The sequence below is a fragment of the Columba livia genome, chromosome 8 (assembly GCF_036013475.1).
Source record: "Columba livia isolate bColLiv1 breed racing homer chromosome 8, bColLiv1.pat.W.v2, whole genome shotgun sequence".
Lineage (NCBI taxonomy): Eukaryota > Metazoa > Chordata > Aves > Columbiformes > Columbidae > Columba > Columba livia.
This window is the reverse complement of record NC_088609.1, coordinates 15,713,348-15,731,945: the sequence shown is the minus strand read 5'-3', so window position 1 is coordinate 15,731,945 and position 18,598 is coordinate 15,713,348. Positions and strand designations below refer to the sequence as shown.

The 18,598-nt window shown below is 48.3% G+C and overlaps 1 long non-coding RNA gene across 3 annotated transcripts; it reads right to left on the bottom strand.

The window, feature by feature from the left end:
* Positions 1–53: 53 nt before the first annotated feature.
* On the bottom strand, positions 54–16,859 carry LOC135580110 (uncharacterized). 3 transcript variants are annotated; one of them, XR_010474291.1, is made up of 8 exons: positions 16,416–16,506; positions 14,858–15,179; positions 9,990–10,105; positions 9,627–9,822; positions 7,712–7,880; positions 4,555–4,645; positions 1,952–2,028; positions 54–176 (listed from the first exon to the last, which is right to left on the bottom strand). It is a non-coding gene; the product is annotated as an uncharacterized LOC135580110 (long non-coding RNA). The 3 variants fall into 3 exon arrangements; XR_010474290.1 differs by lacking the exon at positions 54–176 and having other exon boundaries at positions 1,893–2,028; XR_010474292.1 differs by lacking the exons at positions 54–176; positions 9,627–9,822; positions 16,416–16,506 and adding an exon at positions 16,572–16,859 and having other exon boundaries at positions 1,893–2,028.
* Positions 16,860–18,598: the final 1,739 nt, after the last annotated feature.

The following is an 18,598-nucleotide window of genomic DNA, read 5'->3' as shown; positions in this document are numbered from 1 at the left end:
AGTGCGGTTTTGGCAGAACTTTGCACCCAGGACCCCTTCCAAAAGAGAGAGATGGTTTTCTGGTCACTGCTCATGGGACTTGGAGGCTGCATTTTGCCATTAACCACATGTACAGGAGGCTCCCTATGCAAATTGGGAGAGTGTGAAATGGCCACAGACATCAGCGTGCAAAGGTCCTAAGCACAAAGAAAGTGGAAATGTTAGCTGAAATATCAATGCAGGACACAGCACCTGCCCAGGTATCTCCTGGAGTAAATGATCATGGAAAGGAAGGGGACAAGGATGGCTTTGGACAGGGCTTTCCCTCCAGCTACTTAACTTATTAGGGGTGACTGGTGAGAAATTTCTGCATGTGAATATAGCTGGATACAGAGGCCATGGATAGACAGTTGACAGAGCACTGGCTCTTCAGGATAACCCGTGTTTCAAAGAAAAAAAAAAAAAGTGCTATTTGTGCCATGGGAGTGAGGCTCTGCAGTGTGACTGCAGGGGACGTGATAAAAGCTGCATGCTCCATCAAGGCATCTCCATGTCACTGACAAATGCACTCAGAGCGATGGGTCCAGATTTTATATCAGCTCTTTAAGCAGCTTGAATAACCAAGGAAGCTGTAAGAAAGTGGGGAGAAAAACCCATGCAAAGTCTTGTGGAACAGACGGTGGTAAATAAAGCGGCTCTGTCCAACACAGTCACCTGCTCCCAGCCTGCGTTCAGATCTGCAGGGGCACATGATAGGCTGTAGATGGGAGTTGAAACTAGAAGTGGAAATAGGATGCACATTGGTACCAAGGAATGTAATCAGCCATAGGAAAAGTCTGCTGAGCTTTGTAGCAACCCAGGCACTTGAACAAACTGTGTTTTGCTTGTAGAGGGGCAGAACTCACCACTCCTGTGCTGAGGCACTGCTGGCAGTACAGCAGCCTGGGCTGCCACCCATCTACATCACCCAGGAGGATTCATCAGCCTTTTTGGGCTCCCCCTACTGCAGGACTTCCCACTGCTTCTGCCTGATGCTCCTCGGTTTGACCTCATTGGATCCAGAGCACATGCCCGGTCTGGAGCTGGCTGTGCCAGCCATGCTCCAGCAAAGCCCACGAGCAGCAGCCTAAAGTGATGTGCTTGCAGGGGCTGGAGTCTGTGAAATCAAACTCATTCGAGTTCAGGTTTCAAATCACTGTCAGCAGCGTGAAGAAACGTTCGGATTTTGCTCTCCCAGGCCAGTGCGACGTCATTACTGGGCAACAAGCCTTGCACATCTTTGATGCTGTTGGAGTTTGCACAAGCTACATCTACAGCTTTACCTCCCACTGGACTCTTCTCCAGATGCACAAAACTTTGCACCTGCAAAAATACTTGCCAACACTCAGTACAACAGACTAGGAAATCCACAAAGGCAAATATTTTGTTCTTTATCTGCTCCTGCTTTTCTGAGTTTCCTAGCAGGCACCTGAGTGACTCACAGTGAGAGGGATACTGGCAGCTTCCCAGGAGTGGTGTTAATGCTTTTGGGACAGCAGTTCAGGGAAGTTTTCCAAAAGAACAAGTTGTATTTTGGTGTAGGTGAGCTACTGGCACAGAAATAGGGCCAGATACTTTTACTGCAGCTGCTTACACGAGTGGTGGCTCTGACCACCCCTGATGAGGAGTCAAGTCTGGAAGTGCAGGATGAGATGCAGTGAGTGGTACCACATGAGTCTAGGGTAGAAACACCTCCAAAGCCCCAGTGCCCTGGGATTAAAACTCTCCTGGGATCTGCCTCAGATCTGTGTTGTTCCTCTCTGCAAACACCCCCTGAGGTGGTCTGAACCAAGTATGCAGAAAAAAGTATTAGTGTAGATGGACATTGTGATAGCAAGGAGGTAATTACTGTAATTATGCACATGTGTGTTCATGCCCTGGGCACTGAAAAGCCTTTGGAAACACACAGGGAAATTCTGGTTGCTTTACTCACCTCTGCTCCTGGTACTGCAGGGGATGGCATCCCAGGACACCAGGGAATCACCTCTGCAGCTTCTCTCCAGGGACAGCCTGTGCATAGCAGAGACAGAACAGACAACACATCAGTGGGTTTTCATATGTTCTCAGGGCTAGAAAAAAGCCTTCACGGCCTGGCATTCCTTTAGAGCATCCCTTTGTACCCTGGGGCCAGTCTTCCTGAATTTCTGTCATTGTGAAGACAGGAGCAGACACTGCTGCAGAGGTCACCGTCCCTGTTTCTGGGGAAGCGGGATCTGCTGCCTCTCCTGTTGCGGGGGAAGGGAGGTCCTGCTACCAGTATCACACACAAACTGCTGGGGAACATGGGCTTTCACTGAGGGATGGCGTGAGGCCAAGTGAGGGCATGTGATTTGGAGGACTGTTTTACCACCTTCCTTCTGCCTAGCCTGGGACACCGAACAGTGGTTTTGTCCACATCCTGACATGCTGGGACACAAGCCCCATTACATGCTGGGGGTGTATCAGTCACAGGGGACCATGGGGAGAGTCAGAAGAAGCAAATAGCCAGTGGTGGCTCAGGACAAGAACTGGGAACAGAATGTTCATGTGTCTGCCCACTGACCAGTCCCTTCTTCCCTTGAGAAGCAAAACTCTATGGTGCAAGCCTGGGGTCTGCAACAGGCTCTTTATCCTTAAAGCAGAGGGAAAGAGAAACTTACTATATCCATTCAGTCTTAATCAGATGAGAAACACAACTTCTCTGCAAAACTCTAGCACCAGTTTTATCATCAGTGTTTAAAATAATACTTTAAGTCAAGGAGGGGCAGAACTATGTACAGACAAGTCTGAGCACAGCCCACTTTGCTTCTTTCTAGGCTTGTGCCAGCAGCTTTTGGTGTGTGTCACGGTGAAGGGGGATAAGAAAAAAAGAAGTGGATTTTCTTGTTAAGCCACTCTCTGAGCAAAGCAGGGTACTCACCACCAATCAGCCGCTGCTGCCACATGTACTCAGAAACTGATGGAACGTGGGGTCTGGGCTCGTCAGTGAAACAACTGATTTTGCCCTCTCCAATATTATCACTGCCCCCCCTTACTGACCAGAAAGCTTTAATCACCATCTCTTCACTGCACATGGATGCAAGTCAGCCCTAAGATGACTGTTGCCTCCCATGGGGCTGCAGGATATGTCAATGCATGAAGTGAACGGAGGCTGCAAGCAGCTGCTGGTGGGAAAAATGTTTTTTCCTCCCTATTTCTTAGAGCCTGGATTTTTGGCCCTGAAAAAATTACTTGTGCTTTGGCCCCAAGGCCAAAAGTCAACTTCCTCCTTAAAAAAATCCAACAAAAACAACCACTAAAAACCCACCCCCCAAAAAACAAACCCAAAACTCCTCCCCCAAGCACCAGGGACTATTTTGCTACTTATTTTATTATCTCCAGCACATAAAGGAGACTGAAACACTGCAGCAAACAGTGATGAACACTGGCAGAGCTGTCTTTTTTTTTTTTTTTTTTTTTCAATCAGAGCTAGGTGTGTTCAATAGCTTAAACTCCTCATGAAACCTTTGAAGAGACATTGCTGTTAAGGAGATCCAAAGGATGTGATGGAGCAGACATGGGCTGCAGCAGGTGCTATAGGAAATGGGATTTGCTTGCTATGCAAGGAGGTCTCTGCATGAAGGGCACAAGTGTCTTACTCCAACATACTTGGCAAAGTTTAACCTGATTTAATAATAAGTCACCGTGTTTTCCAGGCGTGTAACCTGCAGACTTTTTCAAGGAATAATTGCTTGTTAAATCTGTTGCCTCCTATTGCATTAATTAAGCCAACAGAGCTGCAGTTTTAAAATTCTTGGGTTTGAGGATTTAAAAATGTACAATTAAGAGTTTTCTAGACAACTACTCAAAAATCTTCACAAGAACAACCCTGATGGACACATACACCCTCCCTTGCTCACTATGTCTTTGCACTGGGACTCAAAGCAGATCAACACATACACTCCAAGCACCATGGGAGATGCACCCTGAATAACATGCAGCACTAAGAAGGGCTCGAGACCCTCCCCATCACTTCTGAGCCAAAACTCAGGAGTTTGGGGTCTGTCTCTGTTGTTTCACAGGTAATAAAACATAACCACAGAAGAGACTGTCAGAGCAAACAGGAGGACAGTTAAGGTAACTTGTAAGCAAATAACCATAAGGAAAGCAGCCTAGAGAACACATGTTTAAAACACACAAATCCTGTCCAGAAGGCCCCTTCCTGCCACATGAAGTCACCCATCAGCGTTCAAGTGTTTTCAAAAATTCAGTCAGCGCCATTGATTCCTTCCTGTAAATATTGACCATGCTCCCAGACCAGGTAGTTTGAATACTTTTGATTCCTACAAACCCTCCGAGAACATCTTGAGCAGAGGCATACTCATGGCTGACATTCCTGTCCCCTGGCACAGGGATGCAGCAGCACTCCTAATTCAGACAGATATGTACTCCTACACCACCCCAGCCTTCCACCTCAGAGCACTTTTGTGCACCTATTTCCAGAAAATATATTTTTTTTTAAATGGACAAACCCCCCAACACTAAGCAAGATGTTACTCTCAAACCACTCAGAAGTACCTTGCCAAGGAGCCAGCACAGGCATTGAAGAACTGCACTAGGTCACATCAGCTGGCAGGCCTTCTCTCACCTCTGGCAGCTTCACCAGACCCTAGGAGACAAGATGGAAAGAGACCTCATGAACATCTGACCCATCCTCTCCACCAGAGCAGCTCTAACTGACCTTTACCACCTTGTTTCATTCACCTGTTTTAAAAACTTGTGGTGATGCAGACTCCAGCAGCTCCCACACAACCTTCTACTTGCCTCTGAAGTGGCTGTCAAGTTTTTTTTATCTCCACAGCAGTGACAAGCTGACAACATCTGGAGATAATAAAGGAGAATTTGCAACATCTCCTCTCCATCAGTTTAAATGGGAACTTGCCCGATTAAATTTATAAGAGGAGCTCTGATTGGCTTATGCCTTGGTCTGAGCACTCACAGGTGGTCCTGGGGTCTTGGGGCTGCTCAGCACTACCAAAGATTAGCCCCACCAGCTGGTGTTTCCAATTTATATTTTGGAAATTATTTTTAAAGAGGAAATTGTTCTGCAGGGGACCTAGTTTCGGATTATTTCTCTGAGAACTTCACCCAGCTGATGAGATCAGAGTTGAGGAGGTTGGACCACAGTGGCCAAGGCAGCCAGCATGCAAGTAGTTGAAAGGACTGATGGCAGGAGAGGAGACAACAACCCAGTGTGCACAGAAAGGTGCAGCAAGGAGGCACAATGTTGCTGGGGAGCTTGTGAGCCAAGCTCTGCCACTTCTATCCCCTCTGATTGAAAGGAGAAGGGACACATTGACCTTGAGGGGATGGAAAGAAAAAAGCCTGGAACCTCTGATTTAATACAACATGGGTCTGGGAACAGGAGCTGTGATGTGTGGAATAACCTGGCAATAGCTGCTCCTAATTAATACCTTGATCTTACTCAGACCTGGGACAGACAAATCCTAAGACCAGCCACCTCGTATCTGCCTTTTCTAAAGCAATACAGGCTCTCCAGTGCTTCTGCCTGACAGCCCAGTCCTCTCCTTAGCTGAAAGACTCCCATGGTTTTGATCATGTGGCAAAATATGTAATCAGTTCCACAATACAACAACAACAAAACATCTTCTGTCTGGAAGCATTAGTATCCAGACAGTAACAATGGCTTGGTCAGGACTGGAAACAAGACATCTGTCCTGTCTTCCCAGGCATCAGATCCTCCATCCCGTGTGCTCAGAAATACATGCAGTGTGGGACTGGGCCATAGCCCTCGTGGTGAAATGACCTGCTTGTAACACATCAGTCACAAAACACACAAAAATTTCATTATAGCAAACACACAATAAAAATATGTTTTCCTCTTATTTAAAGAGAAAGTGTGGCCCAAAGTGGTGTTGTTCTGCAGGACACATAAACTAGAATTTTCAAGCTCTGTTTCACAATAGTTCTGATAATCGCTGCTGTGCCTTTTTTCTTTGAAGATGTTTTGAAAGATCGTAGTGTTGCCAAACAGGGCGTTAGCTCCAGGAGGTGATCTCAGGACATATGGAAAGGCATGGACTGACCATCCGGGAGGGACCATACCCTCTGTTCTGGAGGGGTCCACCACCTCCTTGGCCTATAGGGAGAGTCCCATTGCCATGTCAAACCACAGATTCCCCAGACCAAATGCCAAAATTGTCTTCACTTCACACCCCTCAGGGGTCTTATGGAAATATTGGCCCTTGAACCTCTCAATATCTAGAAGGAGAAGAGATGGAAGGAGTGTCCAGGTCTGCAGGAGCCTTGAACTGCAATATTCAGCACAACTTTTGGTACAACCTAAAATCCCAGGGTGCTGGGACCCAGACTTTGGTCATGGGGACATGGCATATTATATGTGTTGAGAGAAGCCAGGGCTGAGCTGAGGGCTTCATTTCATTGCTTTCTTCAGGACCACTGCATTACAGAGCTGCCATTGCCTGAGCTCAGGCGACTCATAAGAAACACATCCATGCTTGAAAAAAAACAGCTGTGAGAAGTGAACGAATGCAGTAAACGTAAGTTTTCAGGAAAGCATGTAAACGGCCTGTAAGAACCATTGACCATTGTCTTGCTGCTGAGACAGCAGAAATGGGAGCTGCTGTGTGCTAAGTATTGCAAAACAGCCATGTTATTTTTTGGCAGACATTTAAAGACTGGCTAGAGGAGTGGAGCCAGGAACGTGTGCTCCTCCCTGTAAAATGTAGTGTTACACAGTGATGGGACCAGCTCAGACGCCCAAGCTCAGAAACCATCTCCCAGCACCCTGTTTCCCAATGCCACACATAGGAGTCATGCAACACTGTTGCTGCAAAATGTCAGGGATGCAGACAGAAAAAAAGCTGGGATTACAAACAGCTTTGTTTTTTGCAGTAAACCTAGATGGTAACTCCTGCTCTGCACACCAGGTCAGATTTTGCCAGCATCTCCAACAACCAACTGCAGTAGGGACTGAGCTTGTAAGAAAGTGGGGAAGCAGCTACCATGGCCTCTTCTTGCAGCCACCCTTTCAGGAGTTAGGTGGAGTTTTCCGGAGAAGCGTGTGAGCAGCTTGGTAACCCACCTGGAGACCATGGGTCTGCATCACCTGCCTCCTGCACTGGCTCCCAGGAACAGCAGCATGGTCTCCAGGAATAGCGTCAGTTCTGGGTTTTACCCATGAAACCAGAAACACAAGCAAAACCAGCTGTGATATATTTTCAAAGGTATAAGCCTTGTTTTGTGAGGCATTAAGGAGGAATAATCCAATAGCAGTGAATCATCCATCTCGTGCCATGCAACATTTGTGTCAACAGCCAAGGATGCCGCCATAGCCCGGTTATAGCCCCATGCTGATGGATGCAGCACCCAGGTGTTGGAAGGGGATGGTGCTGGCTGAGCATTTTGGCTGTTTCTCTGCTTTTCCCCAAACCATGCAGGATGGTACCTTTCCAACCCTCATAACAAACTTCCATTTGCTTCCAGCCAAAGACAGGCTGAAGGCTTTGCTTTCTCCCCCTCCAGTGAAGTAGGTACAGGCTAAGTCTCAGGTGCCAGCATCTCCCGGCTTCCCACCTTACAGCTGCTTGGCTGGTATTATCCTGCAAATGACTTCCCCATCTGGTACACATGCAGCTTGTTCACCCTTCCTCTATACATGTGCCTCTAGCAGCACTCCATAAACAGCTTTTACCTCAGATGGACTCCAGCAGGACACATGGATGTATCTGGTGACTGACACCAACCATCACAGCATCAAAAATGGCCAGTTCCTCCTTTCCATTAGTTTTGGTGACAACAACCCAGTGGCAGGTGGTTGAGAAGTTCTGGTATTTATTTTTTTTTATCCTGATGACTGTAGTCTGAAAGAAAAACATAGCAAATGCATCAGTCTATGGGTCCCTGCACACTGTGATGCTGATGCAAACCAGGCAGAGCTGGATGCTCACTTGTGCTTCCCATCCTCATTTGCCCTAAAATAGCTGGGCCAGCTGTGAGTACTGGGTCAGCTCAGGCTCTCCTGGCTCATTGCCCTTAATCAGTGAGGAATTTCTAGGAAACAAGTGCTTATTGACCCATACAGAGGCAGAGATCCTGGCCCTAGTGGCATGGGACATGGGGAAGCAGGCACCTCCTGACACTGATGCTGTTGCCTCCCACCATTTCAGCTAACTTTGGGCCACAGGAGGCAGGCTAGGTGGGCAAACTGGTCCTTGTTGGGTGCAGCACTTTCTACAGCAAAGCAAAAATAATTGCTGTGGTGCTTGATCTGCAGGACACCATGCAGGTTCATTTGATATTCACCCAGCAGCTGGCCTTGGTGTTGGCATCCCCAAGACATCTAGCAGTAGTAATGTCATGAAACGCTGGCTAAAATTTTGGCTTTTTGGAGCAAACTGGTAGTGGATGAAAGTATCATGGGTGGTTACTGCTCCCGCACATGTAAAAATAATTAATTGTTCAAATAGCAGAGGAAGGTCAAAGGTGGTGGCTGGTGTAAAAGTAAACACAGGACACATCTCTGCTCTGCAAAACACTACCGTGCAGTGCCCTCCTTTGGAGGAATGATGTTGGTTTGGGGGGTTTGGCCTCTTGGTGGAGTTGCACACATTAGAGCAGCTGCAGAACAGAGAAATTAAAAAATAGCAGCTGGGTATAGCTTCTCCATGATACTCCAGCCAGCAGTAACATCTTGTAGTGTGCCTAGGGACGAGCAGTGCAGTCAGTGTGCCATGACCTCAGATCTAATTGTGATGAGGTAATTCAACTTCTTTTGCAGGTGTAAGCCAGCTCCAGAGATCCCTTGTGGCAGCCTTGCACACATGCATTTCTTGGCAATACCTGTGGTAGGGTAGCTGCCCTGCCAGCACCCCGCAAACCTGCTTCATTCATTCTCCTGACACCTCCCCAGTGCACCCTACAGCTCCCAGCACCAACAGCTGCCTCTTATCCCTGCTGCTCTTTCTTCCATATAACTTGGTACCATGTCTTCCAAAAGGCAAGGGCTCCCAGTCCCCATGGCATTCAGCATGGGTCTTGCCAGCACCCCACATACCCAGCACAAGGGAAGCAGCCCTGTGGGCCACATCCTAGCCAGTTAACTAGGCTGCCATCATTAGTGAGAAAGATAATTACAGCGATACACCATGCATGACTTGTTAATTGCAAAATAATTTTAAAAACTGATCAGACGATGCCACTATATTTTTAATTGTGTTTGAGATAGGAGGTACACCTGAGGTCTTTTGAGTTGGACAACAATCATAAGAAGGGGTTTCTTCCCACCATGGGTACACGCATGTCATTTGGACTAGAAGAAACAAGAGCAGGTAAACGTCTTCATCTCCTGGCAGGAAGAAGAGCATGAACAGAGGCACTGAAAAGGGAATGGCAGGTGTCCTGTGGTCTCATTTCCAAGGCTGGAGTTCACAGTAACGATATTATTTTGCATTTATGTGATGCCACTCATAAAACCATGGAGTATTCTGCAAAGCTATAAGCTATTGCTGTATGAAGGAGAAAAGTCGAGATGCCTTCAGCTTCCCTCAGGCAGAACACATCCTGGGGAGCATTGAAATCTCTTCCCCTCTCCACTCCAGGCTTTTTACCTTGAACCGTTTGTGTTGGAGGAGGTTGATGTGCTTGGCATGCTTGCAGATGTGAAGCCTGGTGTTGTGCATGTACTTGGGCTTTCCAAGGGATCAGCTTTGGAGTCATGGTTGACTTAATACAAATGAACTGCCAAGCTGGCTTTATGGATTCCCAGCCTAAAGGAGGTGTGAATCCTCTCCTGCAGGACACGACCTGCAGAAGGAGAACTTCTATGAATTAAAACATTTCTTAGAAAATGACACCCAGGAGTGATGCACAGAGAGAGAGCACGTCTGCTCCTGGCCCTGGTATGGGGACAGAAAAGGTCAACCCAAGGCAGGAGGAAGGGAACAAAGGTACAGGAGGAGTCAATCATTTACCTGGAGTGACACAGCTGCCAAGCATCTGAAAAATGAAAAGGTCATGGTCCTCTTGGCTCAATTTCACAGCTGCCATTTTCTTCAAAAGAAAAAAATATTTTGGACGTTTCTTCTCTCTAAAAAGGAAAAAACAAAGGGAAGAAGAACTGCAGGTGTGGGAAGGCAAAGAAAGGGAAGAGAAGGAGAAAAGTTCAAGTGGTTTTCCCTGGGGGTAGGGAGGGAATAATCAAAAGTTTCAACATTTCTAATGGCACCAGAAGTAGTTCTGCCCCAAGTCTGCAAACTCCTGTTTTTTATGACTTTTTATCATATGCCACAGAAAGGTGAGAGCAGAAGATGGCTCCCAACCCCAAAAGAGCAAGAACAGTCATGAAAAAGCAGTCTCACAAAAACCTGCCTTCTTCCAGCCCAAAGCTGCCTCACACCAGCAGCACAAATAAGGCTGGAGGTGGCTTCCTGTGATGCTGGAAGCAGATTACAGCACGGCAACAGGAATCCAACTGGGGACAACCTGCAGTGACAGGGATCATGAGAGGCTGATGCCACAGTTTGCCTCCGTGCATGCTGTGACCCTGGGCCTGTGCACAGCTTGTGTGATTGCAGCTCTGTTTGTCCTGGCTACTATCAGGGCTGCTGTACCACAAGAGACACAGGCATTCATTAACCAAGGGCTGATACAGGTGGTGGGTATGGTGGGTAGGGGTCACTGGCCACCAAAACCAGTCCCTGTGCTTTCGACCCTCCCGCTGGTAGCTGCAGCAAAGCAGAGGGTGAAAAATCCTCAAATTTTGACCCATTTGCTGCACCTGAAGGCTCCCTGGCAGAGCAGCCAGAGGGATGCTTGGCACAGACGCTGGCTGCAAGGCTGGGCAGCGGCTTGTCCATGTGCTGCACCTCTCCTGCTTCGGCTGAACTGGGCTCTGTGCCACTGTGTGTGAAACAATACCCACAGCGAGAGCCAGGTACTTCCCTAAGGAACATTTCTGTCCAAGCAGCTGAAAAGAGGAAAATCCATCAATGTACCAAAGGGCAATAAATCCCAGTGCAGCACCTTGACTGCAGCAATCAGCACGGGGACAGCTGGGCACCGTGCCAGCCAGGAGCAGCCTTTGCCTTCACAGAGAGCACATGGGGACTCCTCTGATAATATCACCTGGCGTGGCCGCAGAGCCACAGCTGGGCTCCTGCCCGACTCTGCTGGCAGCCAGGGACAAACCAAACTTGCCAGAGGTGCCGTGATCATCCTCTCCTACATCCCTCCAGCCCTGCTCAGCCCTTTGATGCGCAGCTACATTGTTCAACCATCTTTGAAGTGTGAAATGAGAAACACCCCATGCAGGAGGCTGGGCAGAGCCTCCAGAGCAGCCAGCAGCGCTGCAGCAGCCGGGGCCAGTCATGGGGGACAATAAATCCACAGCTGGAGCTCTACAAAGTGAGGCAGTAAACAAGAGCCTTTGCTTCGCATTTGCTCTCCACTAATTGTGTCAGAGCACTTTCTTAGCCAGCTCTTGTTTTTCTTGAATGCGGCTAAAGATATATTTTTCATTTGCTTTTCCACACCCTTCTTCCTCATTTTTGTTTGTGAGAAAAATCCTTCCAGGAGAGGACTCCAGGACCATTCAAATCAGGTTGGGTGCTGATGAATGGAGCATGCCAGGGGAGGCCTTGCCATGGGGGAGCAAATGTAACAGCATCTCTTTGCTCTCCTTAACCCTCTGTAGCCCTGAAAATTTGTTTTGTCATTTCCTTGGGAGCCATTCTGATCCACAGCCTTTCAGCAGAGGTGGGAGCTCTGAGAGCACCTCCCTCAGTTTCACAGCTCACCACCTTCCCAGACAAGGAAAAACCAACCAAAAACTCACCATGCCTTTCTCCCATGAAATCTTTTTTAGGTACAGCAGTTGCAACAGGACAACATGTCTCACTGCATCCATCTCAAATCTCTCCTCTAACCCCTTTCACCCAACACTATCACCCAGACTTGGAGCTTGGTGTCCTGCAGAACTCCAACTCAACTCCACACCTTCTCTGAGGTTCAATCTTAGCCAGAGTCTCTCTCTCTCTGTCCTCCATAATTTTTAATCCTACCCATGTTCTGTTTTCTAGAGGTGCTGTCTTGATGCAGGCAGAATACCTAGAGCACCCATAAACTGCTGAGAGCAACACACAAAGCCTCACAGAAGCCACAGACACCCCATTGCAGCACCTGGCTATTAGGATATCACACAGAACCATTCTTTCCTTGGACAATCACCTGGCATTAAGTCACCCAAATGTGTACTCAGCTTCTGCTCTGCTCCAAGCCTTGCACAACCTGGCAGTCCATGACGACATGTGTATCAAACAGCTTCACGCAATGCTGGCAAAGCACCACTCTGGCTGGTCATGCACAGTCCTTGCCCTGGCAGAGTGTTTGCCACAGCTTGCCTGGGGCCAGAGTCTCTACAGACATACACAACCCATGGGATCTGCTCCCAAGTGTGGGAATCATCTCATGATTACTCTTCTCACAAGAAAACCCCATCCTCCTGGCTGCTCCTCTTACCCCTGCCCTGCCAGTATTTTGACAGGGGTCTCCCTGAGGAAAAGGTTGTCCTCCATCACAAACATACAAGACTTGCTTGGAGCCCCAAGTCTCAGTGAGGTCCCCAGCTGGGATTGCAAGGTTTTTCTGCACACCCCCACTGCAGAAGGAACAAACACAGCCTTTGTTCTGCGAACAGGACACCGCAGCTCAAATCTTAGCACAAAACTGCTCCCGGATGCTTTGTGATCATACCTGCCTGAGAACAGGTTTTGTGGATTTAATGGTCACGTCATTCCTGCTAATTCACCTTGCTCCTTTTTGTCCTCGGGAGACAGGGACCTTACAGAAGGCGTCTGGTTTAACCACCCTGGAGCAGGAAGGCGGCAACTACCCTGAGAGAAAACGTTCATAAGCAGTATGTGAGAAAAATTTCCCCTTTACACCTTAAAGATAAGCCTTAAAATTAATCTCTAGCTCCCTCCCGTGGATCTTGTATACAGCCTGCTCTAAACCTGGCTTGGATAAAGCTTTTCTAAGGGGTATCCTGCTTTCTCTATGGGAATATTTATAGCTCCCAGCCATATACTGGAATTACTTAACACACATAAGCAAAATGTGTCCAGATGCTTAAACAGGTATTAGCATTGCACACACGATCCAGTTTGTCTGATGTTTGTGCCAGGCAGCCTGGGAGAAACACTAAATGAACAGGTGAAACCCTGCTGCCTTTTCCATCAGCGTTCAGATCCATCACACAAAAGCCCACCTCACATCCCAGTTTTCATACCCACACTCGCATTCCAACTAGCTCTGCCCTTTCGGGATGCTAAATCACTGCTGCCCCAAGGAAGGCAGCCTGAAGGAGCTGCCCAGCCTGGCTGGCTAGCCTATATTTTATTTATATTTATTTTCATTTTCTCCACACTATATTGGGTCATGTAGCCCACAGTTCTGTAAGCTATTTTATGTGTTTAAATATTGTATAACTTCCCAGGTTCACATATTCAAAAGCAATATCTCTACTGCTAAGATGTCTTTATGCTTGTATTATTTATTCTTCTCATCTTTGCACCCACAACCCATCTATACTTCCCATGCCCTACTCCCAGGAAGTCCTAGTAATCAGATTGGTTTTAAAGCAAAAGCATCAAATTCTTCATGTTAAAAACCAAAAAGCTTTGACCAGCCATGGGTGCAACACAGCCCCTTTTTTCTTCAGGGCCTGCACTCCAACACAGCTACACATTTCTGCCTTCTTCCTCTACTGCACATGTACTGAGTAGAAACTGGCAGCTTTTGGGTGGAAAAGACTCGTGGCTGTCCCTTCTCCCTATGTGCCTCCCTCCAAGCAGACCTCTGCTCCATGCACTCGTAAGCTGCTTGCAGCCTAGGAAGCTGGAATAAATAAATCTCTGCATGAAAAACCATCACTGGGGCTTTTCCCCTGTGGCTTGCTGCCTCAAGAGCTCCATTGTACCCAGAGAGATGAGCAATTCTGTTGGCTGAGCCTATCCCAAACCCCAGATCAGTGGAACTGATTTCCTTCCATGCCAATGCCCTTTTGCATTGTTGTCTTGCTATTGCTCTGCCTGTTGTCCAAAACTTGCAGAAATAACCCCAGAACAGCTTCTGGCCTTTTTGCTGTAGGGATATTGTTAAATCTTATTATACTTGCTGTCATGCTAGGAAAAAAAAAATAAAAAAAAAAAAAATCATCCACTTCAGTACAACCATTAATCATAATTAGTGCTCAGTCACAATCTGGAATGGGCAATTCTGATCTTCTGCTACCATTCAATAAATATCCTCAAGTAAACAGGGAGCAGACAGCAAAGCGCGTAATCACTCCTTTATGCTCCTGCAACTACTTTCAATTGTCCCAGCAAGCTTGCAAAGAATATTTTCCCTGTTTTTCTAGCCCATATCTGCAGCCCTTGGCTTTCCCTGGTACACCAGGCTGAGAGACTGAGAGCCTGACAGATGCAGCCCTAACATACTTGGGTATCTGGGGCAGAAAAGCTCTCAGTCTTGAAACAGGCTGCTCCTGGCCCAAACCCTGCCTGCTGGGCACACGTAACGCCATGCCTGGAATCCAGTTTGTGCTGGGACTCACTGGGCTGCTACAGCATCTTCTGTTCCTGAGGCTGCTCCCTTCCCAGCAATCTCTTTATATTTCCACAGACCTTTTATAATCTCTAAAACCATGCAGCTTGGCTATGTTGACACCACTATCTGCTCCTGCAAGGTGAAGGCCCTGTTCTCTGCAGGGGTTTTAAGGAGCTGATAGAAGATGTTGTCTCTAGGGTTAAGTTCATTTTCATTAAGATATTAATTAACTTACCTGTTGAATTTTTAAGTCTGTCTCTGGACTCTGAATAAGCCTGGGGCCCTCCACAAGTGATGCAGAAGTTGCCCTTCATAGGTTGGTCTTCTCACACTGCCTTTGTCTGGGTCAGTCCAGGGATGTGTAATGGATCAGCAAGGTCTGCTGGTTGCTTCCCAGGTTAGTGCAGCCCTCCACTGGGTCTGCAGGCATTCAGGCTCAGCCAGGACAGTGCTGGAGCACAGAGACCATCCTAGCAGGGGCCTTTGAGGTGCCATTCAGTGTGAATTTCATCAAACTCCCAGCTCACTTTCCCTGGCTTAGGGAAGTATTCTATCCCCTGAGAAGAAACAAACCCCAACTCAGCAGGAAAGGTGTCAAAACCGGACCTTTCCTACTCCCAACTCAATGCAGATAAAGGCTTGGAAAAATTCTCAGAAGGGGGAGTGTCTGAGCCTGACCTTAAATGGGGTCCCAGCAACAGATGTGTGTGTGTGGTCCTAGATGAGGCTGCCTGGGGCAATTAAACCCATTAGTGCCCTCAGGGCCTTGACACTCAGGCTGATGAGTTTAGTTCCTCCCTTAGGCTTAGTCATGGTGTAGGTTAAACAGCAGGTGAGAAGCATTTTGCTGAAGTTAACCCAGCTCCTGTCCAAAATGGCCCAGATGCAGAAAGAGATGCTTATGGCAGGAAGGGTTAAACAGCCCCAGACTGGTTTCTGTGTGGATGCAGCCATCTCTCTGCTGGGTGCAGGGATCCAGAGCACATCCATGCTCCCCAGTGCCAACAGCCATGATGCTGAGCAAGCCCAGAGCTGTGGAGGCCAGACTGTGAGGAAACCCATCAGCTCCACTCCATGCACAGCCCAAGTACCAAACACAGGTGGGTGGGAAGTGCACAGAGCCTACACTTGCTGTTCCACTCCATCCTTCCCCTGCAGACACAGAGCTTCCCTGCTCCAGCTGGTGCCATGGGCTGGGTACCAGCTCCTTCAGCAGCACCCACAACCAGCCCCACACCGGTACATCAGCACCCCACCGTTCAGGCTGGGACATTTGATGGTACCAACTCGACTCTTGCTGTTCAGCCTCCCCTCGCCCAGGGGCTGAGCCCTGTGGGGATTGCGGCAGCTGTGGGCTCTCAGGTTCCTCTGCGGACCACGGAGGGGCCGCTCCAGCACCGCCACTGCCGGGCTGGGCTTTTTAAGGAAGCTGCTCATGGTCCAGCACACAGCTCCTGTCCCTGGGCTTGTGCCGTGGTGAGGACCGAGATGAGGCACTGCTCTGTTCCCACGCTGGTGACGCATCTGGACACATCATCCTGTAAACTGGGAGGACAGCCCCACATCACCCCTGCATGACAGCATCACTCTGATCCCACCAGCTCCACAGAAACAGAGGAGTGAAAGTGCTAATAATTAAGCCTCTGTTAAGCACAGCAAAGCTCTTTAACTGCTGGTGCTGCAGTGACAGGGATTTGCTTTGCATCTGCTGTTAAAAGCAGCCTGTGCAAAACTGCCGGCTTGTGTGCAAACCCCAGGGTGAGGAAGATGCCCCATCAGCCACCCATGTTTACCTGCTTCCCTCTCGCAGTCTGGGCCTCCAAACACCAACTCACACATGCTGGTGATGCTCCAGCTCCTGCATTGGGAGTGCACCATGGCAGCTGCTCTGCTGCACATCACCCGCTCCCCGCCCAGAAAACTCCCTCTGTTAAAGGTCTGGTTCTCACCTTCAAAAGACGATGACTCTAGCCAGTGGCTCATCACTTCCTCTTTGTAGTATCATTGATGTAGCCTTGTAAAAACACTCTTTCTAACTGCAGGTCCTTGTGTGGTGACTCCATCCCACCCTAGTTAAAAAATCCAGCTCCTTGTCAGCTCATACTGCCTGTAAAGTCCTGAATTTTTGCTCCAGAGGGGGATTTCTCATTGCCTTGCACTGGGCTGTGATTTTGCAGCCCTAGTCAGCCACTGACTGCATTGCCAGCCTCTACCTGAGGACACTCGGGTGCATCAGTGAGGGCTGTCACAGTGCCTGTCACCTGGGGATGAAGGGGCAAAGGGGTGGCACTGCACCGCCAGTCCTTACCCTGCAGGCTCCTTGGATGTGCACCAGCTCCAAGGCGGGGGAAGAAATCTCAAAGAGATGTTTCTGGGCTGATTAAAGTTAATTAGCTCAAATTATGCCTCTGAAGGGAACTGTTTCTTATTTCAGGTTCCCGCCGACTTGGGCCCAAGCCTGGTTTTCATAAGGTCGGTAACTGCAAACAGATAGAGCCCTTTCATTGGAAACAGGCAGCGCAGCATATAATTAAAGAAGTATGCACTGGCATCTCAAAGAACCGTTTTCAATTACTGCTATTTCGAGAGGATTAAGGGGAAATATTTCAAACAAGACCACTGCAAAAATAGATTTTGTTTGTCATTAGCTTTGAAATAATATTTGACTTAAGGGCTGAAATTTCCATATGCCAAGTCTGCCTCTGGCAGCACTTTCCCCAAGGGCTGGGAAGAGGATGATTCATAGCAGCATGGGAGCAGAGCTCCCTAGGTATGGTCCTGTTTCCACATGGGAAATGCCTTCTTTTTTCCCTGGCCAGTTTTATCTCTGTGGCAGCCTGAAAGTGACGCAGAGGGCAGCCTCAGATGCAAGGAACACACCGCATGGGACTTACTTGGTTACCAGACTGCACCTGAAGTGCTCTGGGGACACATTGCTGCTGCTTTCAGATAGAAACACCCTCCCATGGAGGGAGTGATGGCTCTCTTCGTCCAGATGCTCTCCTTGGCCAGGCCAGCTGTACCTCTGACCCTTGTGATTTGCTGCCCTGTCTCTGCGTAGCACGAGCCTGTGGGTGCGAATTTGGGCTGGTCTATTCTGCCAGCGGCCATGCAGGTGGCCTGGAAGATGCTGTTTTGTCGTAGTCACTGCAATAGTAAAAAGATGCATACTGTAATGTACCCGGATAGGATGGAGACCACTTCACCCAACCACAGACATTTCAGTGCCAGGATTTGTTGAACATCTTCTGAGATACCTATCATACGTCAGACAATCAGAAGTTGGTTACTAGCCATATGAAAGGATCTCAGACTCATACTTGCAGGTTCAACACCTAATTATCAGGCAACTTGAGTGCATTGAGAGTTTCCAAGCTTTGTTTGGCATGCACAAAGTGGGCATGTTCATCTTCCCTTTGTAGGGCTTGACTTCTCCGAGAAAAGGGCTATTTCTCACAGCACCTGAAACAGTCGTGCCCCTGACTCCCCAGGGGCTCCTAAAGGCCTGTGTGGAGTCAACAGCATGGGAAGGGCCTGGCCACAGGGTGTTGAGAAGGGCTCTTCACTGACATTTGCCTAGGGAGCTTATGAGGTTCAAGCAACAGAAACACTGGTCCTAGTAGGATCATGAGAAATCATTTCTCTGTGCTATTTACAGCAACAAATAACATATTTTTCCTTTTGGAAACACCACAAGGAGGATGTTTCTCATGGCTGTTGAGAAAGAGGGGTTCGACTTTGGGGAATAGCATGGGTTGGGGTGCGTAAGCTTAAGGCAGTAAGGCAACACATCAAAGAGAGCCAAGGACACCAAAAACGGAGTTTGGCCACTTCCATGTCAAAGTGCGAGGCTGTTGGCACCAGCTCAGACTCTTACATGTGAGAGCAGCTGCAGAGATTTCTGATGAGCAGAGGCACCAAAAGACAGCTCCCCTCCATGTACACAGGCCAGAGGCATTTCTAAATGCATGGCCAC